Genomic DNA, 13,000 nt, shown 5'->3' on the forward strand with positions numbered 1-13,000 from the left:
GATATATTTCCAGGAGTGGTATTGTGGCTCCAGCATTCTTAACTATTCTTAACTGTTTTTCTAATATGTTAAAACTTTGATTAAAGGTTTCTTAGACATTGCACCTCTCCCACAGGGACCTAGACTTCTTTCCTCAATGTGATATTCACTCTCTGTATTTCTAATTCTTCTGAATCATATCGTTGAATTAAGATTTTCACTGAAACATAATCTTTCCTAAATCTAGAATACATTATGTCATTTACCTAATTTCTTCCCCTAAAATTTAAACCCGTGCATCTGTATTTTGTTCTTTGATGCCAAAACTAAGATTCTGAAAACTATTTTTTCCAGATGTCTTTGCCCACTGGATCTTCTACAGGTGGCACTTTACAGTAGAATATAACCATCAGTCTGCATATAGATGCCCTGAGGATCTTTTCCAAACTCCACATGACTAGTCCCATCCCTAGAAATGTGTGCTTTCAAATGGTAGAGGGGAGCCTAGATATTAGCATTTAGCATTTTCCATATATATTTCTATCATATGAGTCAGTACCAAGCAATAACATCAGAAGGAGACTGAATAATAGGACAAAGGGAGAAAGGATATCCTTCTATTTGCTTGGTGTTCCTGCCAATATGGTCCCAGCACTGGAGTTTGTCCCCAGTAACATTGGTGATTTCATTCTCCAGACAGGCATTCATATACTGTGGACACAGAAACTTTGGTTTACTCTGTAAGAAGGAACAGCTTCAAGCTCCAGAATGGGCTCTATTCCTGAGCTCTAACTGGTTTCCTATAGAAGTGGTGCATCTAATTTTTTCACCTTTAATAATCACTTTAAAAATTATATTTTCAAGGAAAGGACAGATTCTGCATTTTAAGGATGTAAAGCTTTATTTGTCTTTGCCCTTACTTAGAGCTATCTCAGCCTCCTCCTCCTCCTCCTCCTCCTCCTCCTCCTCCTCCTCCTCCTCCTCCTTATTCATCTTCTTCTTCTTCTTCTTCTTCTTCTTCTTCTTCTTCTTCTTCTTCTTCTTCTTCTTCTTCTTCTTCTTCTTCTTCTTCTTTCTTCTTAACTCAAAAGAATTTTAATGGATAGAACTCCAAAACAATGTTACCGAACTGATGAATTTTTATTAGTGAGAAGAAAAAGAAGAAAAAATATTTTGGAGAACAATTTTAAAAACTGAGAAGACTTATGGTTCACAAGACTGTTGTGAACTTTGTTGACAAAGCCAATAGTTTCTCCAGCAATGATATAACTTGGTTGCTTTTACATGGAATCTTTGAAGAAACTGGTCTTTGTCCATTCCATCAAAAGTAAAAATTATCAAGAATTAAGAGGACATGATAGCAGTAATAGTGGTGGTCTTGAGGAGGGAAAACAACTAAATGGATAGTAAGGGAGTCCTCTTGAAATGGGACTTCCTGAAATGGAACCTCAACTAGTTCTGGTAGGAGGAAGAGGGAGTGATAGGCAGGAGAGGATATTCCAAGCTATGAGACTGACAGGGGCAAAAGAAGGATGAAGAGTAGTATCCTTTAAGAAGGATCAGAAGATCATTCTTTCAGATAAAGGATTGAAGCAATAAAGAGCTAGTCGGTGGTGAGGTAGAAATATTAAAAGATTGTGTAGCTCAAAAAGGCAACCAAATTTCAAGGTATAGAATGTTACAACATGAAAATTATTAACCTTTTATTGGGGGTGAGTTTAAGAGCACTAGGAATATGTCCAGGTTCTATTCCAGGCTCAACATTGGGTTTGCTCCTGGCAGTGCTTTTGTGGGGACATGCAGTATTTAACCAAGCCTCAAACACATGAAGCATTCACTCAGCCTTTTGAGCCATTTCCCCAGCACTTAAAACATGAATTTGGTTGGATTGTTGGCAAAGGTGGATCACACCTAGTGATGCTCAGGGATTACTCCTGGCTTTGTACCCAGGAATCACTACTGTCAGTGCTCAGGAGAACATATAGGGTGCTAGGAATTGAATCCAGATTGGCTGCATGCAAGGCAAGTGCCTACCCCAGGTATTGTCTCTCCAGACCTGAACATGAAATTTTTGAGTGAGTTCCACAATTAAAGGAAACTCCTTTAGCAAAACAACAGGACGTGATTAAAGCAATTTTTTAAAAAAAATCTAAACATTTTACCATAAAAGATGTCCTGCAAATTACTGTTCGACCCATCTGCTTCCAAAATGTCTTTTCTTCTCAAGGAGAGCTGACAGTTAAAAGGCCTCTTTCTGAGAGGGACAGATGTAGAAGGAGTGCACTCATTTGTGGAGTATAAAAGAACATAGCATGAGACTGACAACCAAGGACAGTAGATACAGGAGTGAGGAGGATTGCTCCTTAGCTGGAAGCCTGCCTCATGAGTGGAGGGGAGAAGGCAAATGGAACAGAGAAGGGATCACTAAGAAATTGATGGCTGGAGGAATCGGTTAGGATGGGAGATGTGTGCTTAAAGCAGATAATGGACCAAACATGATGACCTCTCAGTGTCTGTATTGCAAACCATAATGCCCCAAAGTAGAGAGAGAGTATGGGGAATATTGTCTGCCACGGAGGCAGGGGGAGGGTGGGGAAGGGGGTGTATACTGGGGAGATAGGTGATGGGAATGTGCGCTGGTGGAGGGATGGGTGTTTGACCATTGTGTGATTGTAACCCAAACATGAAGGCTTGTAAGTATCTCATGGTGATTCAATAAAATTTTTCAAAAAAGAAACTAACAAATATATGTATATACATATAATGCCCTACTGCTCTGCTATTGCTCTGGCCCAGTTGAATAACATGAAATATCATTTTTTAAAAAAAAGGCCTCTTTCTTCAGTGCTCTCAATGCCTACAACAAGAAATCCTTTCCTAAGAATCCATTCCTAAAAGGTCATCAGGATGAGGTACATCTAAATTTAGTATTCCAATTTATCACTTCAGGGTGATATTTACTTTAGGTGATGGAAAAAAAGGATGGAAGAGTATGGGGCATTAGCTTGATCTTAAAATATAAATAAATAAAAGACTGGTAGGTGATCTGAAACAAATATAGCAAATTAACATCTTTTACCATTCTCTGCTTGATTTATCAGTGTTCATTATTCTATTTCTTCTACTTCCATAAGCTTGTATGGGAATAGGTGTTTGAATATTTTACAATTATATAAAATATATATAATTATAAAATATTCCTGGAATATTTTTATAATTATCAATATTTTAGTGTTCGGTCAAATACATTTTGATTACTTTTCTAAATATAAGCCATTAGTAAGCAAAATTATTCATCCTTTAATCAATATCACAGTTATTTTTAAGGAATAAATAAATATTTCCACACCCCCGTTTTTAAAAAGATATCTCAGAAAATTACAACAATTATTTCTAACCTTGAGTTTTAAATGAATGGCACCTCTTTCCTCACAAATGTTCCATGCTTCTTTGGGTGACTTGGACCCCTGAGGTTTTAAAGAGCTGTTGTAGACAAAATATCTGTGTGTCCCTATCTTCCCTTCAATTTATATGTTTATGCTCTCCACCTCCCACCTGCACCTTGCCCCCCTACCCCACAACACACACACATACCACAATGTAAAAGTATTTGGAAGTTGAATCTTTAAGACTTAATTAGATTTAGGTGAGATCATGATGATGACTACTCCACAATAGGATTAGTGTCCTTATAATATGAGGAAGACAGATATTCCTCTATTGCCATGTGAATACAAATAGAAGGCATACGTACATCCAGGGAGGAGGCAGCCATCTGCAAGCCAAGAAGCAGGTCTTTCTCAAGAACACAGTCTCGGAGTTGGAGAGAGTACAAGGGTTTAAGAGGCTTTCCCTTGCCCCGGCTGACCCTGGTTTGATCCCTGGGACTGTAGATGGTGCTGAGCACTGAGAGAAGATCCCTTAGCATAGAATTAGGAGTAATCATTGAGTACTGCTTGTGTGGAAGCCCAAACAGAACAAAATTTAAAAAACAGAATTTGTTGGCAGGATCTATTGGATCTTGAACTTCTTAATATCAGAACTGAGAAATGAATGTCTACTGTTTAAGCTTCCTGGTATCTGATATTTTGTGATAGAGGCTAAGCTGATGGAAACAAGGGAAGAACACAGAGAGAATGGGGAAGGAAAAACACTGCGGACTCCTGCTATCTTTTAGACAAAGTGACATTTGTTCTTTCAGATTAAAAACCTCTTTCTTCCTCCTCACCATTAGTCTTCTAGCTTGTTCTCTTTTGCTCCTACCTTACTTCATCCCTCTTGATACCTTTCTCTTTTCTGGTACAAAGTTGTAGTGGTAGATAGGTACATTTAGGATAGAAGGTGGGAAATATTTTAATATTTATTCTTCACCAACCTCCTATGTTACACAGAAGATTGGTTTTCATTTTTCATTCTTCTCTTGCATATTAGTGACAAAATTTTGTTTGTCATCTGTTTTGCATATTCAAACATTACACTTTAGATTATTATACATATGTGTCATTGTTATATACTAGATATAAAGTCTCAGCAGTTATATATATTTATTTGTGAACTATTTTGGTTACACATAATTATCTTGTGAAATACACCATAGTTTTTTTTAAATGAGCTGCAAAATATTATATAACTGCTTATCTTTGAATATGTTAGAACTCCAGCATCATAGAAGGAGTAATATTTGCTGCCTGAAGTTGTCACCAAGTATTTCATGGATTCATTCCCATATGTACTTGTCAGCTACTTATTGAGCACCTGAGTTCATCACATTGACCAACATTGCCTAGCACAGAATCTTGAGCAAAAGACAATAAATTCTGATCTTAAAGAATGAGTTACCCGTTGCAATCTATTAGGAAAAGCAAAATGAAAATTTTTGTCTTTCCAGAAAGGACAAAGTTATCATCCCAATCACTGTCACAATATAGCATTAATCAATGATGTTGTCACTAATCTACATTGGTGTCACTAATTTATCACCAACTATGATTATGACACAGTAGGAGCTCATAAAATCCACCTCCATTCATAGGTTTAATCTCTATGCTTTAGTGAAATGTAAATGAGAAAAAAATTATGCTGAAAAAATCAGCCACCACAGGTGAACAAGAATTAAGTCCTGTGTTTAATTCTAAAATGGTCATTAAACCCCCATTTGAAACTAGTTGGAAGTTAGTTAATTCTAGCAGCAGTTAAAGGTTTAAATCTTAAAATCAATTTGTTTAACACAGCTATTTAAAGTGGTAGGTTGGAAGCAAGGGCCAGGGTTTAAATACCTCCCAGGTAGCTGTTGTTCTGGGAACTAGGGGAGGAGGAGTTATGTTTAGTTTATAATTGGCAAGGCTATAAGAAGTCTTTTGAGTCACTAATTGGGGGTCCCTGACATTAAACATGAAGTCTCAATGTGGGGTCTCAGCAGGGTACATCTTTGCAGGACAGGAGATTAAGTTCATTAACATGCTGGTAATCAGAATGTGAGTGCTGTATATCTTTAAACAGAATTGAGGATAGAAGGTTGAGGGATTTCTAGATCTAATAATGGTGAAATCCTGAAATTCCATATTCATTGAATTATTTAGAACAATACAAAATCCTAAGGGAATAAAATATCAGAAGTGGAAAGAAATACTGAGACTGTAGATTCCAGTATTTTGAATGTAAAGCAATGAAGATCAAGAATGATAATACAAACCAAAGATGGCACTGGTACTTTCTGCAAAGTCAGACCTAGAAACAATCACAAACACTAGTGATTTTTCAAGCCCCATTCTTTTTTCCCTAGTAACCCACAAAAGGAAAAAGACACTTGCCCACCCGACAGTGTGTTCTTGGCACTCCCTTGGTGTTCAGGTCTAGCTTCATCCTCCATAACACTCTCTTAATTGTAAAACACATTGTGTATAAGACATACCTAGAATAGAAAAGTATGAATTTATTCTTTAAATCTAGCTTAACGCACCTACTTAGGTAGCCTTGCAGTCTCATTATGGAGCTATAACTTGTGATAGAAGTGTATCTTAATGTGGTTATAACAGTAATATTCTGTTGTGATGAGATCATCTTAATTCACTGTAAAACATCTGTGTGCGGAGCATTGTCTGATGCTCTTGAGTATGAATATTGCTTCTCTAGGTAGAATTCTTAGCATCTCAATTTTCTGTCTGGCTTTTAAATTGTGTCTAATTAAAGGATTTCACATTCCTCCATAATATTGCCTCCTCAAGCAGAAATAAAATGACAGAAGTTCATTTTATGCTTTTTCTTATGAAAGACATTCTGTTAATATTTGGGTGGGTTATTTTGCCTAAAATGTGTTAATTACATTAATTAGTCTTACTTCAAGAACAGTAGCTAAAATTCGGGGACATGAATCTAAACTAGATCGCTGTCATTTATAAACCTCCCTTCCCCCTAACTCCAGTGCTCCCAAAATCACTACAAAAAGACTAGGATATTGGGGAGCCCAACTCACTTGCAATTGCTGTCACATGTGCTATTTTAAGATAGATGTATATATGCTACAAAAATAATATTCAATGCTTTTATTAAACTCACAGAGAACAATTATGTTCACATAATAAAAGTTCCTTTTAAGAATCATGAATACATAATACGGGATTCTAATCTTAATGAGAAAGGCCTTGTTCTTCATTTTTTTCCCCAAATGTATTCATTCTTTTGGCTAGCCTACCTGGTAAAGAAGAAAAATAACATTCTGTGTGATGGTAGAACTGGGACGGCAGGGAACAGCCAGAATTCAGCCACATTTACTGAAGCAGAAAATACTATGGGCTAATCTCCCTCCCCAGATATCATTATTTTATGGAAACTTAAAAGGACCACACTTTTCCCCCCTGTGCCCTGGTTGCTGATGGAAAAGGTTACAGAATCCTGAAAGAATAAAGAACTTGTGCATATAAGCTCTGTCATCATTTCTGCTGACTCTGACAAGGGTCACCTCCTATTAAAGCAGGCAAGGGAAAACAACCATGATGTCAGGTCTCTTTTCAAACTTTGCAAAGGTCATTGCCCTCATTCCCAGCTCTCAATGAAATACAGAGATTGCATTTTACCCTCTTGCATACTCAGTGAAGCTATAAGCTAGGGTGTGCTTCTCAAACTTCTGCGCGCACATAAATCATTGCAGTATCCTATTTTAAAGACAGATTTTGGTTCAGTAGGTTTGGGTGGGGAGGAACCTGAAATTGTCTCTCTAACAAGCTCCTAATAAGCGATGTTATGGGTTCACAAACCATACATTGAGTAACTAGAGTTTAGTTCAGTGACTTCAAATCTGTTAATGGCCCACAGTAAGATATTTTATACTAGATTTCTACATTTTTGTAATAATGTATATATCTGCTTATTATGTGTGACTATGGATGTAAATGAAATAAAACTGAAACAGTTTCATGGGATATATCTTATCTTCTTAATGTTTGTGATAATCCTTAGACTACCATTTATAGTCATCTTTGTTGTGTTGGTGACTATACAAACTCACACGAGTATTTACAAATACACACTAAATTATTAACTCTTGAATGCAATTTGTGTAAAACAATCTAAATAACTGAAATTATAGCATTGTGAAGTTATTGGTTTGGGTGAGTTTTGTTTTGTATTGTTTATTTCTCTGGTCTTTGGGCTACACCTAATGGTACTCGGGCTTACTCCTGACACTGTGCTTATGGAGAACTCCTGATGGTGCTAGGGGAACCATACAATTCAAGGTCAACAGAGTGCATAGCAAGCATCCTAATACCTATATTATTTCTCCAATCCAAGTTCCTATTTTTAATACTGTACAATTTATAATGAGGCTAGATATCAATATGGGGCTCAGTAAAAGTACTTGGGCTTCTCTGTTTCTGATATTGGGAATTGTTATTTTGTTTCAACTTTCTGTTGAAATAATATTAGCACAGTAGCACTGTCCTCCAGTTCATCAATTTGCTCAAGAGAGCACCAGTCACATCTCCATTATGAGACTTGTTGTTACTATTTTTGGCATATCGAATATGTCACAGAAGCTTGCCGGGTAGGTTGTTTGCCTTGCATGTGGTCGACTCAGGGTCAGTTCCTCCATCCCTATCAGAAATAGTATTAGAGTAAAAGTGTTATTTTTAATTATAAGTGAATTGAGACTATTTATTTGGCTTATTTATTTGACAACCACTAATGTATCAAAATACATGGTTCAGAAAAGACTCCTCTAAGGTATAAATATGTAAACCTTGATGGCTTTTAGTATTGCAGATGCTGGAGTGGGTGAAGTTGAGAAAAGCCTGACCAGGATGTGAATGTTTCAGAGGTCTGAGTGGATTGTGAAAAGGAGGAGAGAAACCCTTTATGAGGAAGAGCCTTCAGGAGGGCCTACTGGGTGAAAGAAGAGTGTCAGAGACTAGAATAACATTAGAAATTAGGGGAACAGCCCACCATGAGGAAAGACAAAGAAACATCATCAAAATTTGATCCCTGACCCTTTCAACTTTTCAAAGTAAAACCCATCCAGAACTCTGTTTTCCTTTGTTTGTGTTTACAAAGTCTGTGGCAATGTAGTCTAAACATACGGTCCAACAGGACCTGAAGGAAATGTTTGGTGAGGAGGGAATGTGGGACTTTGGAACATGAGGAGTGGGGAATGCTTGAATAAAGACATGTCTGAAAAGGGTCAGGTCTTTGGAAATAGTCATGCTGTTAACGTCAAATTCAGACTAAGGAATCCAGAAGGTAATTTTATGTATTTAACTTGTTAGGCATTATAATGGAATAACAGTGCCATGCAAACCACAGAAGTACATGGCCTCTATTTTCTTTTCAAAGTAATACAAATCACTAGAAAAATATAGAGGATGGAAAAGCACATTACTTAGCCAAAAAGTAATGAATATAGGATGGGTGAAGGATGAATCTTAATTTAATCAACCACTACTTTAATGTCACAAAGTACTGAAAATATGAATCAGGCAACTGTTTCAAATTAGCACTAATTGATTTGTCTAAATGTAAGAATGTACATATATCTTTTCCATGAGACTTCCTTTCTGTCAGTCACATCATTTTTGCTAAGATGCATATTCCTTTCCTAACTGGATAATTTTGAGACACTATTTTGCTCTTGTAACCCAACTGTAGGTAAATCTAAGATATCTGCAACGTCTAATTTAGAAAATAAGGCTTTTCTTGCATAATATAATTCATTTCAATTAGCATGATGAAAAAATAACTGCAGAGCCATTTTTCACTGTAAATGTGGTGGAGTTCAAGGAAATATTAAAGACATTTCAAGAAGCCCAAACAAGCTTACACATGCACTTAGTAGCCCTAAGGAAAAAGAGATTACAAATTATCTCATCATACAGATAAGAATGTTCTGTTTTCTTCAACACTTTAGGTGAAAAAAGAATCATATGTGGCTTATTTATAGTCTCTCAACATATAATCTCAGGACATAGCCCATAAAAATATCCTTTTTTATTTTTATTATTCTTTCTTAAAGCATTTATATGAGTAAAAGATAAAACAGAGTAGGAACAGATAAAACAGAGTCTATTGTAGGTTTTAATAAAAATGTGATAGAAAAAAATCCACAAGAGCAAATATTGCTTTCAGGAACTAAATGAAATAGAATAAAACTGACATAATTAAGGGTTACTAAGAAATATCTGGCATTAGCTTAAAGAGATTTCAAATTCATATAAAATAAGAAAAACAGAAAAATCAATCTACTTAAGAAAGAATTTGTTTGTTTGACTGCATGAGTTTGTGGAGAATGAATGTACATCATCCGTTGCTGGTAACAAACTAAAAAAGTATATAGGAGTATAGGAGTAATGAGGTAAGCAGAACTATAAAATAAACTGGGGTCCAGTATGTTTTTGGCTGCATTTAATTTTCTGAGGGGGAAAAGAGGTCAGGAATGGAATGAAATCAATGAGAACTGGAATAAGACTCACCGGAAAGTAAGAAATAAAATGGCCAGCACTGAAAGGTCAGTGAATATCCTAGAGACAGGAAATGAACTTTAAACAAAATAGAAGGTAGTATTTCTATCTGTTTGAGAATTGTTCAAATTGCTATGTAAAAAAGCAACTTGAATAACCATGTGCTGCTAACATTGAATCTAGTTTGGGCATGTATTTAACTTACTAGAAATACCAACAATATAGATGTCTTGCACTGGGCAATGAAATAAGTATTTCAACTCACATCGAGGGTAATGTTGCTTACCAAGGCTTACTTGCCAGTTTACTATCTTTCGTGTGTGTGTATTGTGGGGGGGATAGGGGTTGTGGTGCAGGGTCTGAGGAGCACACCTGGTAGTGCTCTACATGGAGGTGCACTGGGATAAAAATCTGGGTCAAGCACAAGCAAGGCAGGCATCCTACCCACTGCACTATACAGATACCCAGTATCTTTTCTTGAAATGAGAAAAAAACTCCTGAATCATCTTTCCTAAAAAAGAAAACTGCTGCCAATCAAAATCACACTTGGGGTTCACACTTTCCATACATCATTTCTTACCCAAAAAACTTGATTGCAAGATTGGTTGATACATGCATAGTCGTATTGGCTGAATAATTAAAATTAGCATCCCAATGTTTTCCAAAGTGAAGCTAAAGCAAATAATTGCTGTTTTGAAATGCCATATGTAAGGGCATCTCTTGATTCTACAAAGTCTAACTTTCAAAATTAATTTTCATGGTTTTATTTAAGGTTAATAATCACTAACATTAACAATTTCTGGCACGGTTTTTCTCTCTGAGGAGGCATTTACAACTGTGATATATTAGTGTGCTGGTCTTCTTTTGCCTTTCTACCTGATGCTATGAGATTTTTTTAAAGACCATATGAAGCAGCAGGATGATGCCGGGTAACAGACAGTGTAAACAGGCTTGTAAAACTCAAACAGGTCGTCAACAAATCCGGTGTTGTGCCTAGAGCTTCCAGTAACACTCGTCATGTTCTCTCTTCTTTCCTCCAAGCATTATGTTAAAGCTTTTCCTCTTATATCATCACTATTGCATGTAAATATTTGGACTGGCCCATTCTGGCACTATACACCTATGCTATGCTTTTAAAACTGTGACTCGTCCTCATCCACCCACTTGTGGAAAGACTGTTTTGCCTACATTCTCCGCAGTCACACGTATTCTGCAATTTTTTTTGGCATTGCTGCATGACAGTTTCCTCTAATTTGGCTCTGCAATGTGGTGTTACCAAAGCTTTCTTTCTTTCACCCTGAAAGTAAAAGGAGTTGGAGTATTTGCTTTACTTCACTGCCTTGTCAAGAGAGTAAAGAGATCAGAAAGTAACCAGGTGCGCTCCTTGCCCACGCATGTGGTAGTTCTGGCCCTTCTTCCAAGAGACAATAGGAAATGTGAATAACCTAGGGCTTCAGTGGAACACTAGCTCTGGTGGTGTTTAGGATAAGACACAAACCCCAAATTCTCCATACTTGCTAATGGGGCAATCTGATTATCAGAGGGGAACAAAAGGAAATGCCTTGAAGCTGTATTTGTCCCACAAATGTGCTTTTTTAACTTTGAATTCATGTTTTAGGGGAGGATAATGAGGTTTATAGGGGGAGGATTAAAGAAAGGCACAGAAATTTTTCCCTACCAACTACTGCAAAATAGACTTTCCCACACCCCTATCTGACCATCACAAAAAAACTACTGGAATGTATTTATAAGGTACTTGAACCATGAAAGTAAAATATATGTTTACAAACTATATATATTTTTCCCTTTGGTCTTTTGTTAAGCACGTGAATGGCAAATAGAAAGAACTTATCTTAAAATCAGCAGGATAGCACTTGCTGGAATGTAATTTTACAAAACCTGGCCATCTTTCAACAAGAGTGGGTGGAATTTTAGCGCTGCAAATGTTTGTGTATTATAAAGTATTTGCCATGGTGACAAAGCTGGGAGAAACATCCCATTAGCCACAGACGGGCTACAGATTGTTCTGATTATCCATGTCCAAAATTCAGTCTGGTTATAGCTTTGGTTATTCTCAGTGTTTATAAGCACTCTGTTTTTTTCAACATACTAGCTTACAATTAGCAGATACGATGTATGCAAGCATTTAATTTTAAGTTATCTTTAAACATTTCCAGGGCTTACTCATATAATACACGTGTAGATTATGTGTGTGGTATATTACACTTCAAGTGAATTAAAAATTATGTAAAGTATTCTGAAGTACTTATTAAAAATAAAAGGGTCATGGAGAGAAAATGCAAACAAGAAGCAATGAAGTGTCTGCTTAATTTATTTACAGGAATTTTGAACTATTGATTTCAGTTTTAAGCTATAACCTACATTTTTAAGTGATTATCTTATCTTGAGTACATGGGAGAGAAAATATAAATTATTAATAGTCAACAGAAAATATGCCACTGCATGTAAAAAAATTTACATTTTTTTCTCTTCCAAATATTCCTCTGATAAGTGAACATGGGGAAAACTTCAATCACTCCTTTTTCTCTTGTTTCTGGTGAGAAGGTTTTTAAGCAAATGGTGTTTTATGTAGTGAATGAATCATCACACAATAAAATCCAGTATCAAGCAAAATTGCTTTGAAGTTACCCATGACTGCTCAAGGTAGAAGACAGACAGAATAGGAAAAAAGATAGACCAAAACAACAACAGAAAGTTTTAAGGTCGTATAAAGGTTAAAGAAAATAGGTCACAGAAAATTAATCTTTATCATCTGAGTAATATTGTTGCTAAACAAAATCAAGATGGAAAAGGTAGAATCTGGAACAGTCAGAAAATTTTGTGAAAAAACATTAAACAATTAATTCTGCAACATCATAAATTCTGCAACCCGGGCTTGAGTATTTGGGGCTGTATTTTTCTTACTTTCTGGGTGATTCTTAGTGAATTTGACATTGATGGGGTTTTTTTGCACATCAACAAGAAAGAAATTCTAACTTACTTATTTTTTATTCAGACTTTCAGGATAGGTAATATGAGACATCTTTTACTAAAGAGACTGAGAAGAGACATTT

Source organism: Sorex fumeus, unplaced genomic scaffold (genome assembly GCF_029834395.1).
Source record: "Sorex fumeus unplaced genomic scaffold, SorFum_2.1 ptg000009l, whole genome shotgun sequence".
Classification (NCBI taxonomy): domain Eukaryota; kingdom Metazoa; phylum Chordata; class Mammalia; order Eulipotyphla; family Soricidae; genus Sorex; species Sorex fumeus.